General features: G+C 48.9%; 1 long non-coding RNA gene across 1 annotated transcript in view; it reads right to left on the bottom strand.

Annotated features, from left to right (window-relative positions):
* Positions 1–2,044: 2,044 nt before the first annotated feature.
* LOC142817830 (uncharacterized) overlaps positions 2,045–24,030 on the bottom strand; it is a 57,703-nt gene continuing 35,717 nt past the window's right edge. The window contains exon 2 of the long non-coding RNA XR_012895380.1: positions 2,045–3,706. This is a non-coding gene — a long non-coding RNA (uncharacterized LOC142817830). The remainder of the gene's footprint in view (positions 3,707–24,030) is intronic.

The raw sequence follows: 24,030 nt of genomic DNA, 5'->3' as shown, positions 1-24,030 counted from the left end.
ACAAACACACTTATCAAACTACTATTGCACTGTAACAAACAATAAAAGACAATTCAAATCAAAACAGCCACTTAATTCTTGGCCACAACCCCAAGAGCAGGCGAGCAAGTGTTCGACCAGCTGCTGCTTCTTCTGGCACGAGTAATGGGATTTATCCATACTCTGTGACCCATACTCTGTGACCCATACCCGTTTATCATGATGACGGTTTCCTGGTACGCCACACAGGCCTATACCCGCCGATAGTTTGTGCGATCGGAATGATAGTTTTGTGCGATCGCTCCCACAAGAAACAATCGGCTAAACGGTTTCACTCATACGTATACCAGGGTTCGTTCTGCATTCATTCACCTGTGACGAATCGAATACGAAAGGCATCCTCTTTTTCTGCTCAGGCGATGCACTGAGCGTTTCGTTTTAATCGAAATGCAACCGCCAAGGCCGGGATAGAACTCCCCACGAACGGGTAAGCAGCCGAGTACCATAGCCATTGCAGCACCGAGGTTGACTGTCAACATACGCAGTGGGGACAAGAGAAATTCCGCAATTACGCCAATTTTCTTCCCCGAAACTAAAAATAGAATGAATTGTTCGTCATAACCATAATCAAAAAGGGGGTGATAGTTAAAGGCTATTCATTCATGTTCGTCCGTCGCGGTGGATCAGTGGTACAGTACTCGGCTGCTAACCCAAAGGTTGCGGGTTCGACCCTGGCAGCAGCAGTCACATTTCTCTAGAGGCGAATTATCGAGAGCCACGCAGCGCGTTCATTCAGTCCACGTTAACCTACTCGAAATGGTTGAGATGTCCGGAGCTGTCCAGAGCGCTTGCCTAATAATCACATCGTGGTTCTGGCACCTTAAACCTCAGGTATTGTTATTATTTCTTGCCTGGTTTTGCTTTAATAGTTACTTTCTGGCTAGTGCCCTTATTAACGAGAATCTCGCATATTATAAGAGAACAGCAACAACTGCTGCCTCAACTCTGCTGTGAACAGGCGTGGAGCAAAGCTTCTTGTATGCTCGCGTCGTACCGTGGCATGAACCTGATAGTACAGAGCATGGATGCAACCATGCGAGCGTAGCGAATGAAAGTGACTGTGAAATCAGGGACGAAATTTTGTCCAAGCGCAACGCGGCGCGCAGTACATAAAGAAAAAAGCAGGAGATACTAGAAAAAACAACAAACAAGCAAACAAAAAATGGCATACGGGTGGAAAAGCCAAGCCCGCATGCGTCGAGGAATCTCTGATATCGCCAAGGGCATACCTATAGAACCTGCACTCTTCACAATAAGAGAGAAAACAAAAGAAAACAAAACAAAACAAAAGTTGATGAGAAAAAGGAAGTTGACCAAAACTAGCGTTCCACGAGGCTTGGGCCGAAGATACAGAAAAGGGCAGGAAGAGGAGAGCGTGGCGTGCGTCGCCCGCGTCCTCTCGCGACGTCCTCCACTTTACGTTCATTACGGGGCATCATAAATTACGGCCACTTGTCAGCCGATGTCGTTTACTTCGCATATTTTTCCACACACGAGCGTCCAAGCGTCCTCTTGTCACCCACGATGCAAGGCTTCACTGCGTCTCCTTGTGTGCCTTTCTTCTTCTTCCTCTCTCGCGCATCGCCACTTGCGTTTTCCCCTTTTTTCTTCTTCGCATTCGCTGGCTTTCGCCCCTGGTCTACGTGCATGCCTTCTCGATCCTGTCGCTCTCACCGAAATCCACGAGCATACACGCAAAGCGAGTTCCTTCAATAGCTACAGCCTCGGGGGCCGGGAAACCTAATTCCTCGTGTTCGTACGAAGGGGACAAGACACGCGTCTTCCTGCATGTAAAAAAAAAAAGGCGTTTCCGCTGGAGACTATCAGTCATTCCTCTGTGAAGGACCAAACCTGAGCCTTGCACACCCTTTATGCTTTTATCAGCGGTAGGTGCGCCATGACCAAAAGGCTGGCAAACGAGAAGAAAGGCCCCGGAAAGTATTAATATTCGAGGCCTTACGTCTGAAAACCGCGATATGGTTATGAGGGCCGCCGTAGTGGAGGGCTCCAGAAGTTTCGACCATCCGGTGTTCTTTTACGTTTAATCGCATAGTGGATGTACACGGGCCTCTGTCACTCCACCTCCACGAAAATGCGGCCTTCGGGGCCAAAATCGAACCCACGACCATTGGGTCAGCAGCCGAGCACCATAATCACTGCTCAACCACAGCGAACGAGCGGCCCGGACAAGTCCAATGACCGGCTGCAAGAACATGTGGGCGTTTAGGCATGCGTGGGTTTGCGTTGCCTTGATTCGTACGCGTATACAGCGCTCTAAATTTGCGTTGACATCCAGTCAGTGTTGGGAGTTGAATACCTACCACCTACATTACCGAGACATTAGGAAAGCTTTTTTTTATCGACAAGTCGCATTACCGCTTCGAATGAATTCAATCAATGAAAAAATAGCGCCTAAAATGCGTCAAAACCCCAATATTTTTGAAAACATGAGCTCACCACTTCTTGGTTGGTACGTAGTTCGATGACGGAGGAGTACAATTCATGCGAGGTATACATCAATGCTAGATCGTGAAAAACTTAAACGACTTTGAGGAGAAATCTCTTGTTTTCATGCACGTCTTTGGCAGACTACGTTTCATTTTGCAACTTTTTTTTTTTCAAGCAGTCACACACACACAAAAAAAAAAGAAATTCAGTTGGTGAACGTATTGTAGATTGTAAAATTGTAAAGACCATTTTCCCAAAACTAACATTAGATCTCGAGCCGATAAGTCCCTGCATTCGATCGAACTGTGTACGGTATTGTCAGTGTGTTTCCGAACAGGGTGGAAATATAAATTCAAGGCTGTCTGCTGAAGAAAAACTGCATAGTCAGCATTGTCCTGTGGTTCATGGTATCTAAACTTTAGACATTGACTGTACATGCTAGAAATGGTCCTTCGCCAGATGAACATACGAGAATTGCCGACACAGATTATATATCCATCCAAAGGACATTCTCACATGTATACGGCTAGAGCTGCGTGTTCGTTTAGCACGGATTGTCTTTCGTTATGGCAAGAGCTGATCGCGAGCAAAACAACTCGCTGTCGATGACAGTGAGATGCAAGTTGTAAACCGACTGTATTAGCAGCTTCGTGGGTGTTTTCTCATTCACTCTCACTTCCTGCATAGTTACTGCGCATTGCCGAACCTCTTGCGTTCTCTTTCCTCACCGAAAGCACTCGTCCTAACTTTTCCTAGAGTTATCTCTCGAGAACCCTTCCTCCTCAACAGCGCTGCGACTAAAGTGGACAGGTGCCCGAGCACGGTTCTCAAAGTTGTTGTGCAGAACGGGCGTAAATGTTGAGCACGGCTAGTTCTTGCGTACCGCCACCGCAGATAAGAAAGCTCACAGTGCATAGTCTGATTGATGAACTCGCGCCATGGGGCGATGGGCCCCGAGTCGAGGAGTGCACACGCCCGTGCACTCGATTTCTTTTCGTGCTTCTTTTTCCTTCACGGGCCGTTTGTCGACGACACACGCAATCTCGCTGAGCGCATTCACGTTTCGTCGTCGCCACGAATAGAAAACGGCCGAGGAAGCTCGGGACGTCCCATCTCCTCCGGACTTAATGACGATACGGCGACGCACTCGTTCGGTCGTGAATGGGAGGAGAGTAGCAGTGGCATATGCTCCTCCCTGATGCAAGTCTTCACCCGCAATCTGCGTAAGAAAAAGTGCGCGACGTAAGTATAGATTCATTAAGTGCTTCCCTTGTTGATCATGACCTGCTTCCTTTGTCTTTGATGTACGAAGAATGACGGATTGAAACAACGCTCGCGAGAAAGGGAGTTAGGCGAAACAATGAAAGGAAGAGGAGCCTTGACGGCCGCGCATGCTCAACCACGGAATTGATGGGCACTGCGGCAAAGCACCTACAGAGTAGTTGAAACGATAAAGTTGGTCTGGAAAGTGTTTACTACGAGTGAGATGGGTTATTTCCAGCATATTCCTTGGTAAGGGTAAGAGAATGATTCAATTCTTGGTGCAAAGTTGTGGGTGGTATGTCATGGGATGCCAATATATGCAGGGAAATATAGGTACTGTGCTATATACTTGAGGCCATGGGGTGCGAATGAACCAACTGTGAAATACGAAATGCAGCGATAGCTGGCAACTGAAGGAAACCTCACGCGCATGTTCTACTCGACAACGAACACCCTTGCATAGTTCAGATATGCACTTCCAGCTCCATACAAGGAGGTTGACGAAAAAGTTGTGCACGCAGCAACAATCTAAATCTATTTGTGATTGTTGCTGTATAAAAATAACTGGTCGCTTTCGAAGGTAACATTGCAAGACTTTTAAGAGTGCGGTAATCACTAAAACTCACAGCTAACGTTTTATTCATATAACAGTATCACATTCGTGTGATTGTAGAAGGCAATGACACTGAACAGCTGTAACTTGGCAGTTTTCGTCGCTGTCTCAGATGGAAAACTTAGACTAGAAGTGTGCGCAAGAACTGTATTTACCTCACCTCACCGTACTTGCGCTCGTTACACGCTTCATTTGACGTGCTCTAATGTTCAACAAACCAAGCGTAATGATGTATATTAAAGTGCATTCATGTCCACCCCAATTTGCCTTACACTAATTAATGAAGACAGCTCCCCATGCGTTGTACAGGCAGACCGAGAGGTGTACATAAATCCTAATGAGCAATCGTATCTCACCGGTTCGGTGAGCTCGGCCCCTTTCAGATTTGCGGCCGCCTCTCAGGGGTATGAACTTGTGACCTCACAGGTCACTAACGCATACATAGAACAAACAGACGCTCGTTAATTTATCCTCCTAAACAGAGGACGGGGGGGGGGGGGGGCGGGGACTGCTTTTTTTCGGCGCCCACAGCACAAGGGTCAGTTGCAAAGCTGACTGAAGGTGACGCGTAGCTTAATGCACTGCTTCTTATCGCGTCTCTGTTTACGCCCCTTATTGGCCACGAAATAGATTAATCGTGAATCGCGATATCAGATGAAGGGAACCTCACGCCGTGCAAACAGACTTCTGCATGGTGGGCCTCGGTATCATTTAATCGCAATGTAAAAGAAGACCCTGGTAGATACAAATATTGTCGAAGGAGGTAGCAGCTCAATGTCGACGCAAAATTCATCGATATACATCTTCCTTATAGGCGCGATTATAGTTACCTATAGAGGCAGACACTGAGCCATGTGGCGTTCGTTCATGTTGTAGCGTGCTGAATGGAACTTCTAACTCTTCTTTAGCGCTTTTTTTAACGCTCTGTCATACCAACATGTCCAAGCATCCACTTTAGATGCATTTTAGCTCAACCTACGATGACGTGAGAGGACGCACCAGATAAGAATAACAAAGGGCAAAGTCTCTTGCACTGTTTCAAAATTCACCCAAACAAACAACTTCAACCCTTTCTTTTACCCAAATCAACGCACTGACGCTGTCACCTGCCACGTACACTATCGTTTCACTAATTAAACTCGAAAGTTCTATTCAGCACATTGCTACGCGCACATGTGCAGCTAAGTTGGGGCAATTATCACTGAAACGTGCGTGGAATCACTGCATGTATCTCTCGGGCTTTTTAGATGGTGCGAACGGGCTCCTGGTCACAGTGCAGTGTTGTTCAACAGTTGCGTCAGTGCACCGACGTCAGAGGCATCAGCTCTCATGTCAGCTAGCGGGTCACTGTTACGAAATTGAGCACCACAAGAATATAGACGTTGAAAAGAGTAGGAGCGACGGGGCGAAAAATACATGGCCATTTGAAAAGCCTTTCCCATATCTTATACGTGGTCATTTTTCAAGCTGATTTCGCGTCAAGATTCCACAAAACACATCATCTTCAACATCGTCTTTATCATCATAATCATCATCAACCTGACAACGCCCACTGCAAGGCGAAGGCCTCTCCCATGTTCCGTCAATCAACCCGGTCCAGTGTTTGCTGTGACCAGGTTGTACGTTCAAACTTCGTAATCTCATCTGTCCGCCTAACTCTCTACCTCCCGTCCGCGCGTTAGCCTTCTCTTGAAATACAGTCTGTCGCTTTTAATGACCATGGCACTTTTTAACATGAACTGACAACGCACAATAAATACACAGGCTTCTAGTATTTGCCCTCCCTCGAAATGCGACCGCTACGGCAGGGATCGAACTGGCGACCAGCGGGTCAGCCGCCAAGCACTGTAACCCCTACTACATCTCGGCGGACGTCTCAGCGTGGCAAATGTAGATTTGTTTTGTCTCGACTATTTTTCTTCATTTATGGACTTTGCAACCATGAGTTTCTTAACTGAAGGGTCTTTAACATCAAGAGTATTTTGAGCTTGTATGACTTATAAAAAAAATTGTATTTGACACTACAATGCGAAAATGCGTAAAATGCTGTGGAAATACATGCAACGAAATGTATTGCCTCTCACGCAAAGAACGACATGAAACGAAGAAAATTACATCATTACGAGGTGATCAAGCTAGTGAGCAACTGCTTACGTTTATTTAGCTGATGTATGAAAGTGGCTATTTATTAGAGAAAATGAGAGAGAAGGCGCTTTTCTCTACCTTATCGGAGGTACGGCTAAGCACTTCTTTAGGTAAGCATTACAATATAAGCCTTATACAAGGGAAGGCTATTCTAGTTATGAACCTTGCAAGTGCGCTGCGTGGCACAGTCATGCGTAAAAACAAAAAAAAACAAAGTGACGAAAAGTCCTCTTTACGCACGTTTTCTAGAGCAAGCGACTGTTTCATGCAGTACACTTACAGAATCCATCATAAACAAACTAGCCAGCTGGAAATGCTTAATGAGTGTATTCCAGTTCAAGCTTCCCCATGCTAAACACCAGCATGCGATAGTTATAGTGCGAGAACAAAACGACGACACAGAGACAAGAAGGGCACGAAAGACACGAGCGCTATTGTGTCCTTCTTGTCTCTGTGTCGTCGTTTTGTTCTCGCGCGATAACTATCGTCATGCCATACCAACTAGCCCAAGCTGCCACAGCAGCATGCGATAGGTGCACCTGTACCTTTCCAACTATGTAACCAAATGTGAAATATGTAATAAACTTGACTTGACTTGACTAGCACCTCCTGAATACAAAGGTGAGAACAAATCGGCCACGGTCATGCTCCTGCTATCTACGACGCTCCACTGTGCATGAGCTTATCCTGACGCAAATCAGGATAGGTCAATGCAACGTCTAGCGTCGTAGAAGAAGAGCTACTTTAAAGGGAGAACTACTTTAGGGTAAACTGCATTCCGACGCAGTTTTCCGACGACCTTAGTGGGGATGAAACACGCTTCCCTGCAGGCCCGGTTTCGGCCTTAGTACCCCTCGTCCCTCATCACAGTAATCCTTCAAAACAATTTGGCCAATAACCATGGCCAGGCCTTTCCTTCTATTCTTTTTCTTCTTTCTCTCATTGCCCGTTACCACTGCTATTGCTGTGAGAAACATTGGCACATACTTGATGCTTCGCCGCTCCACAAGAATAATGTTGGCGGGGCTGAAATACCGTTCCTATGCTATGTCCCTCCCTTCCCTATTTGTATACTCCCTTTTCCCATTCCTTAAGCGCAGGGTAGCCAACCGGGCATGTGCCCGGCGAACTTATAGCTGCGTTCTATCTTGTTTTCTTTCTTCGCTCAGCGCTACCACGTTAAAATGGCGTACAAAATAACCCAAGTCAAAGCTTATGTGGAGTAGCCGGCTTTTGGCTACCATAAGTACACCTATCCTCGTACGGCCACTATAGCAGCAGCGCCATCCACCATGCATCCTCGCAGCAGCCAGCTCTAAACTGCCGAAGCCTCGGGGCAGTGCGCGCGGGTCCGTGACGTACCTGCTCGAAACGAGCACCGACAGGTCTCCACGATGGTGGTGGCGTAGCCCGTGTAGTGGGCGTGATCACCCCCGTGAGGTTACGCCGAGAGCATGAATTAATGGCGCGCGCGGTAGAGCATCATTAGCCCCGCCAAAGCGCTGGGTCACCGGGATCGCCTCTCCTGGCGTCGTCAATGGCCGCTGCTGCCGCTGCTGGAGCGCCAAGACGTGCATGGCCCCATCCGCCCCTGCGAGCCGGTTGCGCAAGGAGACGCACCGAGTTGAACGAGAAGAACCGAGCAACGGAGAGGACCGAGGCTGGCTGCCCACTTCCTTGGACCCCGCAGGGTTCAGCCGAGTTCCTGAACCAGGATCACCGCGCGCGCACTGTATCCGTGCTGCGAGAGAACTCCAGAAAGATGAATGGACCGAACGAAGACCGAGGGGTAATGTGTACACCTCCGTGGCGCCAGTACCAGTCTTGAGAAGAAAACAGTGCGTGCTAAGAGTATATGCATTCAAGCATTGAACTACGAACTTGTTAATTAACATTTATTGTCAAGACATATTTATGTTATGTCATTCTGTATGTAGCGGGCATTTGGACAGCCAGACTGCAAACAATGAAGAACAGTGTGTGGAAGACGGCGATGGCGACCGCTAACACTTTCAAGATGAATGTTCCGAAAAGCGCTTCGAAAAATCGCAATATATTGAGCTGTTCATAAGCATTTAACACTAAACCTTTCCGAAGGAAAAGCATAACGATAACACCGTCTTGACATATATAGTCCCCGTGAGAGGATCACCAAACACTGCAGACAATGGCAGCACGTGCGCACTTACCACGACTCAAAACTCTACATCTGTTAAAAATGTGCGTAGAGGAAAAAAAGAACGCCAGGCCTGTGCGTAAGGAGCCACACAGTCACAGCGAAAGCCAGAAGAGTGGCCTCAGAGTCTTTTCTAAACACTCATTGGGTAACTGCTGCAAGCACTCTTGCTAGATACCCACTACAGCATTAATAATAATTTTTGGGTAGTAGGCCGGCATTCGCCATGCAGTTTTTCGATATTATTCTGAGAAGCGTGGTGTCCACTATACAGTTGCAAGGACGTTTGTGCCAATTGTTCATGCAGTGGCGGACGACGATGAAAAATTATGATTGAAGTGGGTATCCACCACAGTTATTAGGTGAACAAGAACCACCTTTTGTAATGGGTTGGAGCATTGGACGGCCCACTCGTTACGCTATATTCGCATTGTGCGACGACTGGTTGTTGTTTCGCTGTTGCAGCGAACACTGTTATGAGGTCTCACCACGGGTCACGCGCAGTTGTCTGCCGGCGCCGCCGCAGGTGTCCATAACCCCATCGCGCGAAGTTTAAAAAAAAAACCTAGTAGCAATAACACAGTGAGGCTCGAACCCGGGTCCGCTGCGTGCCAGCCCAGTATTCTACCACTCAGCTATGCCGTTTTTTTTCTTTAATGAATGACATTATCACCAGTAAAGTACACAGAACATACTTCATCAGAAGTCAGGCAAACACACACAAGCTATGCCGTTTTTTTTTGTTTACACCGCCGTAGCTCAGTGTCATTAAACAAAAAAAAAAAGCTATGCCGGTTTTTTTTTTTTGTTTACTGACACTGAGCTACGGCGGTGCTTGAGATTAGTTAACAAACTTGCGTTAAGCACGCTTGACGTCGGGAAAAGCAATCGTATTAATGCGAATTATCAAGCGTTTTAAAACAGCGAAAGAACAACCAGTCATCGCACAATGCAAATAGCCTAACGAGTGGGCTGTCCAATGCTCCAGCCCATTACAAAAGCTTGTTCTTGTTCCCCTAATAACTGTGGCGCTTACCCACTTCAGCCATTATTCATGTGGCGCTTACCCACTTCAGTCATTATTCATCATCGCCGTCAGCCACTGCATGAATAATTGGCACGAATTTCTTTGCAAGTGTTTAGCGGATACGACGCTTCTTGGAAGAATGACGAAAAATAGCATAGAGAATGCCGGCCTACTACTGAATAAAGTTTATTATCAGTGCCCTACTGGGTATCAAGGATGTGCGCTTGCAGTAGTTGCTCAATGAGTGTTTTGAAAAGGCTCTGAAAGGCCGCTCTTCTAGCTTTCGCTGTGACTGTGCTGCGCCTTCCACGCAGGCCTCGCGTTCTTTTAGGGGCGAAGCTCCCTCAAGCGGCACCCGTTCGTATTTCGTCGTAGTACGTAACATGTCTGCAAGGTGTACACGCAGTACTGCAAGGAGGTGCCGGTGGGAGATTTTTCCCGTGCGTTGTTGAAAAATAAAAAATTCGCAGCGTGCGCGTTCCCTAAAAGCCCAATTCTCCTGTCTCTCATTCACCATTAGCAGCCATTGGAATGTACATTGAGCACTATCTGACAAGAAAGGGTTGCTACGTTATACTCGCTGGGCGTAACCTCCTTGGGTTTAGAAAGGTTTAGTGAGCGTTGGGCCACAGTGCCATGAATACAGTTAACTATAGTATATACCATGAACTCGAGGTGGTTAAATGAGGGAAGTAGACATGAAGCGCAAGCCGTAAGATTGTGTGCGTGTGCCACCTCTCGTTTAGTTCTTAGAGTGTCCTTTGGATGGCGGTGCTTCTATATGCGGAATATTTGATGAAAAGATGCGAGATGGTGGTACTTGGAGTGTTGAGTAGATGGACGAACGGACACACAGACAGATGCATTGACGGACGCATGGATGGCTGCACGGACGGATGGACGCAAAGACGGACGCAGGGGCGGGTGCAAGGACGAACGCAGGAATGTACGCATGGATGGACGTGTGGACGCACAAACAGACGCGCGCATGGACGGGCGTATGGACGCACGGACGGTCACACAGGCGGATGCAAAGACAGACGGAAGCAAGAACGAGTGGACGGGCGGATGCTTCGCCCCACTCTCCAACATTGACCCCGTGGATATGCTGCCATTTTTTTAAACGCTTTATAAGTCGTGTCGACGCGATTGATTTCCCGACATCAAGCCTGCCTAAGGCAAGTTCGCCAACAGGTCCCAAGCACCAGCGTGGCTTAGTGGTAGAGTACATGGCTGGCACCTAGCGGACCCGGGCTCGAGACGCACAGTGTCAGGGGTACTAGGTTTCGTGCAATGTGGTTACGGACACCGGCGGCGGCGGCGGACAACTACGGCAGCGCGTGACCCGAGTTGTAATGACATAACAGTTTTTGCTGTACAAAGGTAGCAAAAGGGCAATGTGGTCTACGAGGAGCGCACAGACAGGCTAATGCTCACAAGGATTTAATGAAATCTGGAAGCGTGAGTGGACATAGCAATTTGACGTCTTAGGCGTCACGATCTCTACAGACATATATGAAGCGAATAAAAAAAACGCAGCTTTTGCAAGCAATTGTGCACTCTTAAGTACAGGCAGACTGCCACGCTGCTGAAATTTCGCGCCATTCTTCGGCCATTGAGGGCACGCTGCGGACATATAAGCACCCCCGACCAAAGCCGGATTCGGTTTAATGCGCGACCGTTAGCGCCTGCTTGCACCGCGGCAACGTCATCACGGCGGCGGCCGGCGCAGCACTCTTCGCCGGAACTCGGCGTCTAAAAAATCACCGTTCCTCGCAGCAGAGATTAGGGTAACCTCTTCCTCTGTGGTCGATGCGCGTTTTATAGTCGGCGCAAAACCGCGAGAGGTGGGAAGCCACCGTGTGGCGGTGGTGAAAAAGACCAGCACGGAGCTCTTTCTGTTACGGCGCCGCGGAGCCAATTACAAAGAGACGACGGACTCGCGGCGTACCATATTTCATACCCATCGCGGCGTGGCAAACTGGCCGACCTAGAAGCTAGGCGCCTCCTTCCCGTAGAGTTTCCGGGGTGCCGCTTCGACTAACGCTGCCCGAGCGCGGGTCACTCTGCGCGAGACGCGAGGTCGCATGCAAACGCGAAGGCTGTCTGCCGCTGGAAGTGGACGACCGAGGGCATCGCTGCGGAGATGCCCGGGCGGGATCCTACACAGAGAGGGTGGCGACGAGTGCGCTGCATGCATCGGCGTGTGCCGCTTGTCTACACCAATTAGGGTTGCGCGAATGAACCACTCCGGCTGCGGTGGGCTCAATTATCATTTGCATGTGGCTATAGAGCCCAGGAAATCGGGATGTATCTCGAATAGGACCGCGTCTGCAAAATGGCTACGCTGCACTATATATGAATCATGGTTGCATCGCATAACTACAGCGTCCTTGGAGAGAGAGAGAGAGATAGTTTTGGCGCAAGGACGGTGCAGACCGTCGCGAACGGAGAAAGCATATTGCCTCAGCTGCTATAGAGGAAGGTCGAGATGGAACATAGAGACGTTCACTCCTCTGCATTGTATCGTGACGCGCAGTGCCATTTATTTTCAAAGAGATGGCGTTGGTACCGGCAGAGACATTGGCGCACTAATCCGTCCAGCCATGCTTATCGTTATGCCATATAGACGAGTTTTTGCCATATAGACAATGCCATATAGACATATAGATGCCAGTATGCCATATGCCAGTATGCCATATAGACAATGCCAAACAATAATTAGCATAAACTGAATCAGGTGCATTGGTGCGCATGCTTAGTGGTAAAAGCAGTACGCACGCACGCACGCACGCAAAGGACATGAAAAGATGGACCCAGAAAGACCCCAGATTACCATGTGCTGGTGTAGTAAAACTACCTCCTGGAGAGCACGCATATTTCTGGCCTCTGTCGTGAGAAGTTGCGCACGAAGTGAAGAATGACTATCAAATTAGAGAGCGACGGAGTGAACATCAGTAAAGAGTGGGAACGGGCATCACTGATCTTCCTGGTGACGGGCAATGGATGCGTATATTGAGTTCGAGATACCTTTTATTGCGATAGCAATTATATGGACACTCTCGGCTGGATTTTGCCGCTGGCGTCGGCATCAACATCGGCGTCGACATGGGCGTCAGCGTCCATGTGATGCACCGTATATTTATACGTAACTATATCGAGGGTGGGGGGGGGGCATTGTGTTTTCAGCATTACCGGCGAGATGACGCAATGAGCGCGCGTCGCCACATCGCGCGGTGGCGCCCGCTCTAATCACCTACACGTACTTTGCCCCGCTTTGAGAAGGGGAGCGACGCTCCCTCACGCGCCCTTATCTCGCCGCGGTGAGGAGTGGAAGGTCGTACGCCTTGGCTGGACTCGGTCCTTACCTGGAACGATTCTGCTGTAGTTACCGGGCACACAAAGGTCACTGCAATCATTGCAGTCTCCGTTTGCGAAATGCGTGCGCTTTTCAGATACAGCAAAGTAACAAATTAGACGCTTATTCCGCGTGCATTCGTACCAGTGAGCACGTTTTGTGCATCATTTGCAAGTGAGGAACGCGGGGCATGTTTCAATCTGCTTTCCATTCTGCGCGTGACCTTTCAATTTGTTGCTATCGCGTTCATTGCTTCGCCTTTCCGGCAAAGCTGTGACATTTTTGCGGTACGCGCTGAATGACTGCATAAGAAAGACGTTAATTGTTTATGGCGCAGAGCGCGAAAACACATAGAGGAGACAATAACCATCTGAAAAAGCAGTCATCGACTGATTGTAGAGTTAAGCAAAGGAACAGGTATATGGCATGTTCACGGAAAGTTGTCTATAGGACCCCATTTCTTGTGATGCTTGTTATGGCGGAATGACCGGAAGATGTCTGAACAATCGACTGAGAGAACACGCTAACAGAGTTAGAAACGGGAAAGATGGTTTTCTTGCTCAGCACTGCACCGAGTGCAACTGTGTTCCCCTTTTCAAGGACACAATGATGCTGTATAAGCACATGAATGAGCGCATCCGAGTTATCGTCGATGCCGCGCATATGGCACGCGAACAGGTGTGATGCATTAGCGAGCCCCCCGTGTCTCTGTCCGAGAAGGAACTAAGGTTCTTCGAAGGTAACGGTGCGCTCAACTATAGTTATAGTACTTTCACTTTTCTGTTTTGTTTCCTATAGATTTTTCTTTGCCTTTTCCTTTGCCTTTTTCTTTGTGTTTTTTCCTTACCTATGCAGAAAGACAAGTTTTAAGACACGGATAGCGAGAATGTTGCGAAAAGTGAAGACCCGGATTGCCGTCCCCCCTCCCCCCCCCCACCTAATTGTTCCGCGCAGTTACCTAGGTTATTACAGCGCATCGTAATATGAACTCGATAGAACTACGATCATGGCGAGAATACAAAAAAAATTGCCCGCAGCTTCCCTCGGGGGAACACTGAGGAGGATGCGGACCATATAATTGGTTAACGGGGTGTTAAAGTGCGACTTACTTGGGTCGATGGCTAAATTGGTTAACGTGGTTGTGAAATGGGGTGTTAAATTGCGACTTACTTGGGTCGATGGCTAAATTGGTTAACGTGGTTGTAGGAGGGGGTGTTAAATGAGTGAACACGTACACACGTATGCGAAAGGGCGGCGCTGGTCGAAGGGACGTCGATCATTCTGTTTGTGGATTCGTTGGAATTCATTTCACCGTGACCTTGGACGTCGACGCGCCGTACAAACCAACCGACGAGCGGCAACTGAGCGAGCGAGCGCCGACCTTGAGTATATATACAGCACGACGGCGCATGCACTGTCAGCTGTTGAATGTTCTCGAAGCGCGACGCCACATGCGCGTCCACTGGAGAATCAGGAGAATTGTAGATGTCGAACGCGGTGTGTAGAGGAGGAAGGGTGCACAGATGGTGGAGGAGTGAAGCGCGCGCGGTGTGTAGAGGAGGAAGGGATGCACAGATGGTGGAAGAGTGGGCGACGGCGCATGCGCGCGCGTCAGCTGTCGAATGTTCGAGAAGCGGTGTGGACGGCGCGGACGACGCGGACGGCGCACTACAAGGCGCGAGTATAAGATGCTCCGCATCTAAAAAGGAAGTTGTTTGTTAAGTTTAACTTGAGCAAGCCCCTGTTTCTCTCGGTTAACTGTCTACGAGCAAAAACCTACAAATCATGCGCAAGATGTTATGGAGCCCCCGCAAACGTGCGCAGCGTTTCGCATTAAGGGCAAGGCAGATAATCGAACGCATTTGTGGTTAACACTTCCTTCTTTTCCCCTCCTGTTTTCCTCCTTCGTGCATAAGGGGCGTGCAATGGGGGCTAAGCTTTACGGCAGCGAACTCCCCCTCTCTCCCGGCTTTTCATCGAGCGGGCCCAGAAGAAAACAACATTCGCTGCGAGTACACAAATAAATATAGCATGCTTCTCACACCTGTGAGCATTTTGTTCCTGGCTTTCCGGTGGCAAATGTTCTTGGAATACAACGCCAGGAGTCCTTGGTCCCATCCTGTCCATGGACACTTGTGAATATTGACTTATTGGTTCCTTTTGTTTTCAGAAAGACTTGTTCCGTCAAACAATGACAGAACAAGTCGCTCTGGGTTAAGGTACAAGGCAGACCCGGTAGCCCCCTTTAACTATTAAGCTGTGAGGTAGTCCCCCCTACCCCTCCTTCCCCTTTCTGCCTGGACGCAGGCCTATGGGTAGCATCAAGAAGTAAGACCAAACCATCCCGCTTGCCCAGCTAAATGTCCAGATCTACAGCATATACCACAAGCGCATGTTCTCATTTAGTCCTGCACTCTCGAGCAACGGGGACTTAGGAGTTAGTGTAAGTAAGTGTAAGCTGAAGCAGTTGCTTGACCGGCATGCTAACATTAATTATAGAACACCTCTGCACGGCCTCGATCGTGAAAAGCAGCTCAGACGTGCAGCTTCCGAAGCAATAATACTCGCCTGTATACGGTCCCACACGACCGCAGTGCGTATCGCATCCCAGAATAATGCGAAGGCCGCACGGACGCCTAATCTTGACGAAGACCTCAGAGGCGCGCTTATCCGCGCCGTCTAAATTTCATTCCCAACGCGGGGTGCCGTTCGCGCGATCTCCACGCGTTATTTGTGCGCAATTACGGACGCGTAGGTGCGAATCACGTGAGTCTAGCGGCATCCGCACACTCTGATGGCGGTTGGTTCGTGATCATGTGGCGGAAAATGAGGTTATAAAGCCAGGAGTCATGGCCAAAGAAAAGCATTCGTCTTGAAGCTAATAGAAAGTACGCTGAGGGAGCGCTGCAAGAACTGCGCTCGCCGTGCCGCATGTAGGCTTACCGTCCAACAAGGCCACGATGATAGAAATGAACAAAGGCGCGCAGGTTCCATAAACTTTATTCCTAGCTTATGATTTAGAGTGAGCATTGGTGAAGATCAAAACTAGCGCAAAACAATTCAAAGTGAGCTACTGCTCGTGAAATTCGTGTATCACAGCCCCTTTTGTTAAAATATTGGAAGCTTTAAGCTCTTAAGAATTGTTTACATTTGCGCAGTTTATAAGACATCATCAATTAAGATTCGCTCGAGAGAAAGAGAGATGAATGTAATGCGGAAATGCGGAAGGGTTGATATGGAAAATAAATATCTGGTTTGCTACCCTGCATTGTGGAAGAGGCAAGTGGAGTCAGAAGAGTAAGGAATAGAAAAATGAGAGAATGGGGAGGGGCGACTTCAACAGTGCCTTCACCACTTTCTGGTATGAAGCTCCTGCTATCTGGTATTCCAAAATAGATTGCTCAAAAAAGCGGCTCGTCGTCCAATCGCGCAAGCACTGCTGAGAAGAACTGTCTTTCGGAGCTGTGTTGAGGGCGATGAGACATGATGTGTTCGCTGTTTCCTTCGCTGCTGCTAAGTACAGAGGTGACACTGTTTGTCGTTCGGAAGTGGCAAGCAACTATTTCTTAGAGATTGACCCTACAAATGATTCTGGCGTAACAACGTATCCCCGAATGTGATCCCGGCAATTGAAACGGACGCGACGGGATCACTGTCTCGTCTACGCAAAAAAAGCAATTTCTAGTTCCCAATTATTCACACCTTAATCCACTTTACTGATGACAGGCCTATCCGGGGTAGGTCAACGGCGTTCGTAAAGTTCGTTCACTCTGTCCTCCATAGGTATACAGCTGCGAGAGACGGGCAACAATCCGTGCTTCGTCTTCGTCCGTCACCAGCTACACACAACCGCTAGAGTGGCGGCGGCGGTGCTAAAGCAAATCGTAAACGAGCTATCATTACAAGCTCAATCGTCACGCACAGGGACCCGCTGTCTCTCGAGTCTCGGTACAAACACACACACAAAGCGATCGCAGCGCTGCCTCTCCTCCAGACCAAAAAGGAAGGAAGGTGATGCTCGCGCCCCCTTTCGCTGGCCGCCGTCCGCACCGCGTGAACCACGCTGCCCCTAAATTTAATCAAGGGGTCGCCCCAATCGGCGTCGTGACCCGCGTAATAGCCCCGTCCCGGCGCTGGACCGAACGCTTCCACGAGAAGCGGCGCGCGAGAGTTCCTTTTTTCCTCGCCGCCTGCACGAGCGGCCAATCGAGTCAACAAACGAATAACCAACGACGGAGAAACGTCATCATCATCGACAACAACGAACAACAACAATAACACTCGTAATACGTGATCGCTGTTTCTACAGCACCGGACAAAGGGACGGCACAAACGGACTGCACGCAGGAGGTGGCGCTGCTCTCGAGGAGTCCAAAGGGAAGAGAGCCAGGCGCACGCACGTACAGACGCACGCACAGCTCGCGCAGAGCGCCGGGCCGGAACAACTTCATGGTGTAACGTGACTATCACGACAGGTAGCGAGATGCGTACGCGCCTCCCTTGAAAGAAGCCCTGCACCCGGCCCCTCCCCCATTTTATCTTGCATGCCCCCTCCTGTTCTTCCACCTTTTGCTTACATGGCTAAAGTCTCTGAACGTTCGTGCTGAAGCGCACACGAAGGATATAAGGCGGAGAGTGCGTGGAGGAACTCGCGTGGCGTCCGTGGGAGTCCGTGAGTACCGCATTTAGCTGCCATACAGGGCGCACCTCCACGACAAGTGGTCCACTCGTCAAACAGTTCCCTTTCCGAGTGCATCAAAAGGTACAGATGGGTCCACGGTTAGAGGGAACGCCTGCATGCTCAGCATTTTTCGGATTTCGCTTTCTTACAGAAGAACTGTGGCTTAGGTTTGCGCCAGGTTATACCGGTGGTTCACAGTTCTGACTCCTCTTGACGAACTACTGACGTGCATGAAGATTGTTTCTTTATACACTGGCTGTTGGAGGGCCAGCAATGTGGACGGTGTTCATTAGAGTGTTTCTTTTAACAGGGGACCGTATTGTACATTGTGGAGTTCGTTCGTTTCACCTAGTTTGCAAGTTTCGCCTGTAGAGAAAGCCGTCGCAGGGCGCCTTGTAGTCGAACCCGTGATACACACATCTCTGCACTGCGCCTTCAGTACATCTACAAGCATGTTCTTGGACTTTACATTAGCCTTAAGCCAGGTAACAAGTTGCTTTGATCCTGAAGTCTGACTGAGTCTTCATCAACTTCTTTCTGAACTTATATACACGCACAGCGAGCAAACGAGCGCGAAGTGTAAGAAAGTAGCACGTAAGTGACACGACCCTGCAGTAGTAGGTCTTACAGTGTTCACTTGAGAGATCTGTGGCACTGCTATCGTTCGGCCATCATTGGAATGATGGAGAGTACACGGGTTTGCCATGCTTCGCGCTTGCGTCTTCGAACAGACGGGTGCAACATCTTTCTGGGAGCTGCCCTCTACCAAAGCACGCCTGTCTACATATCGCGTGAGGCCCGGTCGCCGTAAAAGTTGCCTTTAATGAGAAAGGCCGCCACGCAAGCCTTCAGTTTTCGTTGTAAGAGGTGTCGGGAACTTTGTGATTCCTTGCTTACAAAAAGCACAGCGTTAAAATAAAGCGTACAAAATGGGGGTCCAGTGTATATTGGAGTCACGTGTGCACGGCTGTCGAAGGAAGGGTGCGGAAGTATGGAACACAGACAGATGCCGCCGCCGAGCGATTTGCCACGTTCGGGACGCCAGATCTTCCGCAACAGCGGGGCATATCAATTGGCGGTCCGCCACGGCAATTTGTAGCCTCCCCGTACGCGAAGACATGCACCCAAAGCTCGAGCCGCGCGGCATGTATAGGGAGGAGAGAAGGGAAGCGCACTTGCGAGGATGCCAGAAATGCATGCGTGACGAGAAAACGATTTTCTTCTTCCCAGATCCTCTCGTGCTCACGAGCACTGCGTTATAAGAGGCTGGTGCCAATGGCTTGACCTCATCGGCGCCGTGTTGGGATGGTGCCTTACCGCGCGTAAAGCATGCCCACTGCAGAGGGATGCTGCATGCAGGTGAGGAAGGCCCGCGTTCGGCTCTGTTTAGTTCGGCAGGGATGCCGTAGGTTCGAATATTTATCTGACTGCTGCATGTGAAGCTCTATGGAAGGTTTAACGTCGGGAGCAGTAGTGAACTGTGGCCGAAAAAATGTGCAACAATATAACTTCACATTATGCGTGCATAATGCGCGATACACAGACGTACAGCCTTGGCAGACTGTGCCAGTTTAATAACGTCACCCATGGTACTAAACTGGTAGGCCGAATACTTCCATTGATTGATATGTGGGGTTTAACGTCCCAAAACCACCATATGATTATGAGAGACGCCGTAGTGGAGGGCTCCAGAAATTTCGACCACCTGGGGTTATTTAACGTGCACCAAAATCTGAGCACACGGGCCTACAACATTTCCGCCTCCATCGTAAATGCAGCCACCGGCGCAGCCGGGATTTGAACCCGCGACCTGCGGGGCCGAATACTTCAAACTCATTTAAATAAAAGCTAAAATGGGTGTATGACCCATTGTTTATGATCGTATTTATTCTGAGGTTGCCTGCCTATTTTATCGTGTTCGTTATGTTAAGGTATCTGTATACCTTCCTGTGCATTTCAGTAAAGCTAAGTTGCCTGTAGCACGTCGTCCTGTCTTCTTTGAACCTCACTGTCGTTTCTTTCACGCCTTATTTCAGGATTCACTTTTGCCGACTCACCCAATTGTCCTTGTTAGTACCGGTAACATCAGGGGCCCCTTACTCGAGGAAGTCGTTTATGAACGTATTATACGGCCTAATGTAGGGCCAGCTTATGAAGGGCGTGTTTGCGTGTGTGTAATAACCGTGTTCATCACATTCCTTAACTTTAGACACTGAAGTGTTACGCCAGGCTACCAATCGTGTCAACAACACTTTCTACTTAAAGAGGACAAACTTTTCAAGGCTGCGTGGACATATAAAGACGCTCTAAAGGTGTGCCTCAATCTCTTCTTTTTTTAATTTACCGTATACCTCCCCGAATTCTTAAACTTTCGCACCCGAGGGTTTCCATTTGCTAACAGACACGCGTGCTTGACAACTCACACGAAGTTCGTGGAATCAAACCCAAATCGTAGTGGCCGCATTTTAATAGAGTCGATATGCTACAGGCCCACACTTAGTTGCACGTTAAAAAATTCCCTGCAGGTGACCGAAATTTCCGAAGCACTCCACTACGACACTCCTTATAACCACATCGTGGTTTTGGGGCGTAAAGCATCAACAATAACCACTTGAGATATTTACAGACACGAAACTATACGCGCCGTCCCTGGATTGCATCGGGGCGCGCGTTCGCCATACATATATATATCATCGCATTGACATAGCTAATAATTGAAGACAGTGGGTGATTCTCGTGCGAAGTGATGCACGAACAAACTCGGCTTAGAAAGAAGCACTAAAGTATACGCTGTTCTACCTTCGGGCGGGCTATTATCGCGCGAAGTGACACACGAACAAACTCGGCTTAGAAAGAAGGCACACACTGTTCCACATTCAGACGTATTAGGGAGCATGCATGAACGTCGGTCATGTATAGGCTCCCCAGGACGTGTAGCGTCAGAACGCCGCGCTCAACGGCGTTCCAGCTGTACGCCTGTATATACGCATAAACACAGCGGGTACGCGGACAAGTCCACAGAGCCGCGTTGCAAGCCGGGTGAGCTGGTTACGTCCATCGGCCGTTGCCACAAGACACGACCCGGAGCAGGAAGGCGGTCGTTCATTAATTGCCATTAAAGGGGAGGAAGACTGGCCGACGCCGGCAGGGGAGGCGCCTATGAACCTTGCCTGGCCGAACACCGGCTTACACAAAGGAAGGTAAGGGAGGAAGGCTAGATATGTGCTTGGCTCGTGAGAGGCGTGCATACATCTGGAAGGACCTCTTTCTCATGTTCCTTTCGTTGTACTACGCGTGCCGTCTCGCTTACGCTACATAAGATGGTGCGCGTGTTCACACTGAGTGCATACAAACGCTGTTCTAAAAAAAATTCACAGGCCAGGCGTAAAGGAGGCAAATCTATACAGCAAAATTAGGCAAAGTTGTTCATATCGCAGTGGTCTGCAAAAAAGTGTGATACAACCTGCATCGTTTGAATGAGCAAGAAAGAGAGATACAAGGAAAGACAGAAAGGTTTACTAGACGCACGTCTGCCTTGCTACCCTGCGCAGGGGGAAGGGATGAAGGGAGAAAAAGAGAGGGAAGAAAGATACACATAATCAAGAGCACACTTGGGGAAGCACATGCACTCTACAGGTGGTCACTCAGATTTGTTGAGTCCAGGCACTTCAGTAGCGCTTTGGTTGTTTCTAGCGCTATCGAAGCACGCGTTCAAGGTCCTAGAATCTTCTGTACAGGGAATTTTCTGGAGTCCAATTGCTTCAAAACCATCCGGAGCAGACATCGCTGCGCGTTGTAGCAAGCGCAGTTGCACTAGATGTATGCGATGGTCTCACCTGTTCCCCAGGAGTCGCAGGTAGAAGGGTCCGCCTTGCGTATACCGATTCGAAACGAGTACGCCTTTATGAATGGAATAGCCAAATCAAAGGCGGCATAGCTTCGTTGCATCGGAGTGGGAAAGTTGTGATGTAGCTTGAGCGGAGGATCAAATTAATACAGGTGACACCTTTGGAAGCTGGTAGGCGACCAAACTTGTGTGTAAGATCGTGGGTCAGCAAATGAAGTTCTCTTGCCTCATCAGTCCTTGATAGAGAGATCGGAACCACACTGGCTCCTTCGTATAGGCTGAGCAAGCCACATCGTCGGCTAAATGATTCTCAGTAATGCCAATATGTCTGGGTAGCCACTGATGTATATGTCCTTTTGCTGGTGCTTCATGACGACAATATCTTATAAACTGGACGCATAGTCTATAGTTAACCTCCCTACCTTTTCTACATTTCTTTTCTCTCTCTCTCTTCATGCACCAATTGCTCATGAACCTTCCTACGCGCATGCATGCAAACAGCAAACTCTGAAGTGCCGGCTTCGAATCGCAGAATATTACCCACTTGCTTGGACGCTCGTGAATGAGATATTGTAAAGCGGCTCTTAGAGCAGCAAGCCGTGATGCCGTAGACGTAGTTGTATGCGACAATTAAATTTCATCGTCATTGCAGCAGCCGAAACTACAGCGGGACTTGATGAGGTGCTGTACGAAACTGGCCGATGAGCATATATCTGCATTCGGTACAAAACCCGCCATGGTGGTCTTGTTGTAAGGCACTCGGATGCTGACCCGCAGGTCGAGGGAACGAATCCCGGCCACGGCAGTCGCATTTTCGATGGGGGCGAAAATTCTTGAGGCCCGTGTGGTTATATTTAGGTGCATATTAAAGAACCTTATATGTGGTGAAATTTTTGGAGCCCTCCACTAGGACGTCTCTCATATTTATACAGTGGTTTTGGGACGTTAAACCCCAACAATTATAATTAATATGCATTAGGACCAAGTATGTATAATGCAATAATAGCAGTGCCACTTGCTTCATTGCTACCCTGAAGTGGTTTGTTTTCTTTCCAATGGTTAAGTTGGTCACCTCAAGTTTACACCTTCCGACAAAACACTGCCTCGTTTGTGTTCGTGGGCATCAATCATAATCTGCATTCGTATGGATTCGCCCATGCGCGAGCATGATTGTTCACTGTTAATAAAATAATAGGATTAGCTTGCAAGTCTGCTCATCTATAGAACAAGTAATTTCAGAGTAGACACCGTATACGGCGTCCACTGTTCAATTACTCATTTCTACTACCCTTTCCCATGTGCGTAGAATGAATGAGACAGTTACTTTTCGGTAAGGTGTCCGGAGGACCTGCTTTCAGCAGCGTCAGAGATTGGTTGCGTTAATATGTATCCACGACATCATGCTGCCCAATAATTCAGGCTTTTCTAGTGAGCAATATTTGTTACCGTCTGCCATCGCGTGTTCGCGCCCTTTGACTTCCTCTTTCCTTTATGCAATCATAGTGTGCCGAAAGAGAAACCAGATTCCTGACTCTTCTTAACTTTCTTCTATTCCTTGTTCCTTTTTCTTTTTCTCACACCTGCCCTTTTTGCTTCTCTACAATACTCGAAACTACGTCGCCCCAGATACAGTACTCCTCCGTACATCGTGAAAAAAATTGCGCAAGAACCACCTTGTTCAAACACTGATCACCATTCCGGGTTTTATCTATCCCTTTTTTTTTCAGCATAGCCGATCGAACAGCGACATAGCCCTTAACGTCGTGCTATGTCACTGCACGAAGTCAAGCTCGCATTGTGTGCTGCAGCGAAGACTGTCGCGCAAGTGTAACAGCGACAGGTACATACACTGCAAAATCGTGCCGGCATAGAGACATCGCTGTACGACCTACCTATACACCTCGACCATGATGCCGGCGCGGCAGTTATGAAAGATAAACTCGTAAAGATGTACAATGTGTTTCTGTGCGTATCGATACTAGCCACAATCGATGCAGCCGCGTTGCTGCTCGCAGTTGCAGCGCCGCATGACATCAGTGTCATGCGGGAAGCCATCGCCGTGCACTCGCGGTGGTCGGGGATCGAGGGGCCGGCGGCGGAGACGGGGGCAGGCCCGGTTGACAAATCGCAGCGCGCGTCACGACACTATGCAAATCACTCGGGCGCACAAGAGAGTCGCACGCAACTAGCCGGGCCTCGCCAACTGGCTCTCGGTACTAAGGGGCAAAAAGAAGAAAAAAAAAGAGAGAGAGAGAACACCGCAGCAGGGAATCGGGTTTTTCGAGTCGACCTGGTAGGCGTGCGTATAACGTGCTTCAGCATCGGAGCACACGCGACAGCCGAGCGATATTTCGGAGCAAGGACCAGCATCTCTTTCTCCCGTTTCGCGCAGGTTTTGTGCACAGAAGACGCGCGCACGAAGTAGAAACCATG

The sequence above is a fragment of the Rhipicephalus microplus genome, chromosome 5 (assembly GCF_043290135.1).
Source record: "Rhipicephalus microplus isolate Deutch F79 chromosome 5, USDA_Rmic, whole genome shotgun sequence".
NCBI classification, from domain to species: Eukaryota; Metazoa; Arthropoda; class Arachnida; order Ixodida; family Ixodidae; genus Rhipicephalus; species Rhipicephalus microplus.
The sequence above is the reverse complement of the archived record's forward strand: the minus strand, read 5'-3'. Positions and strand labels throughout refer to the sequence as shown.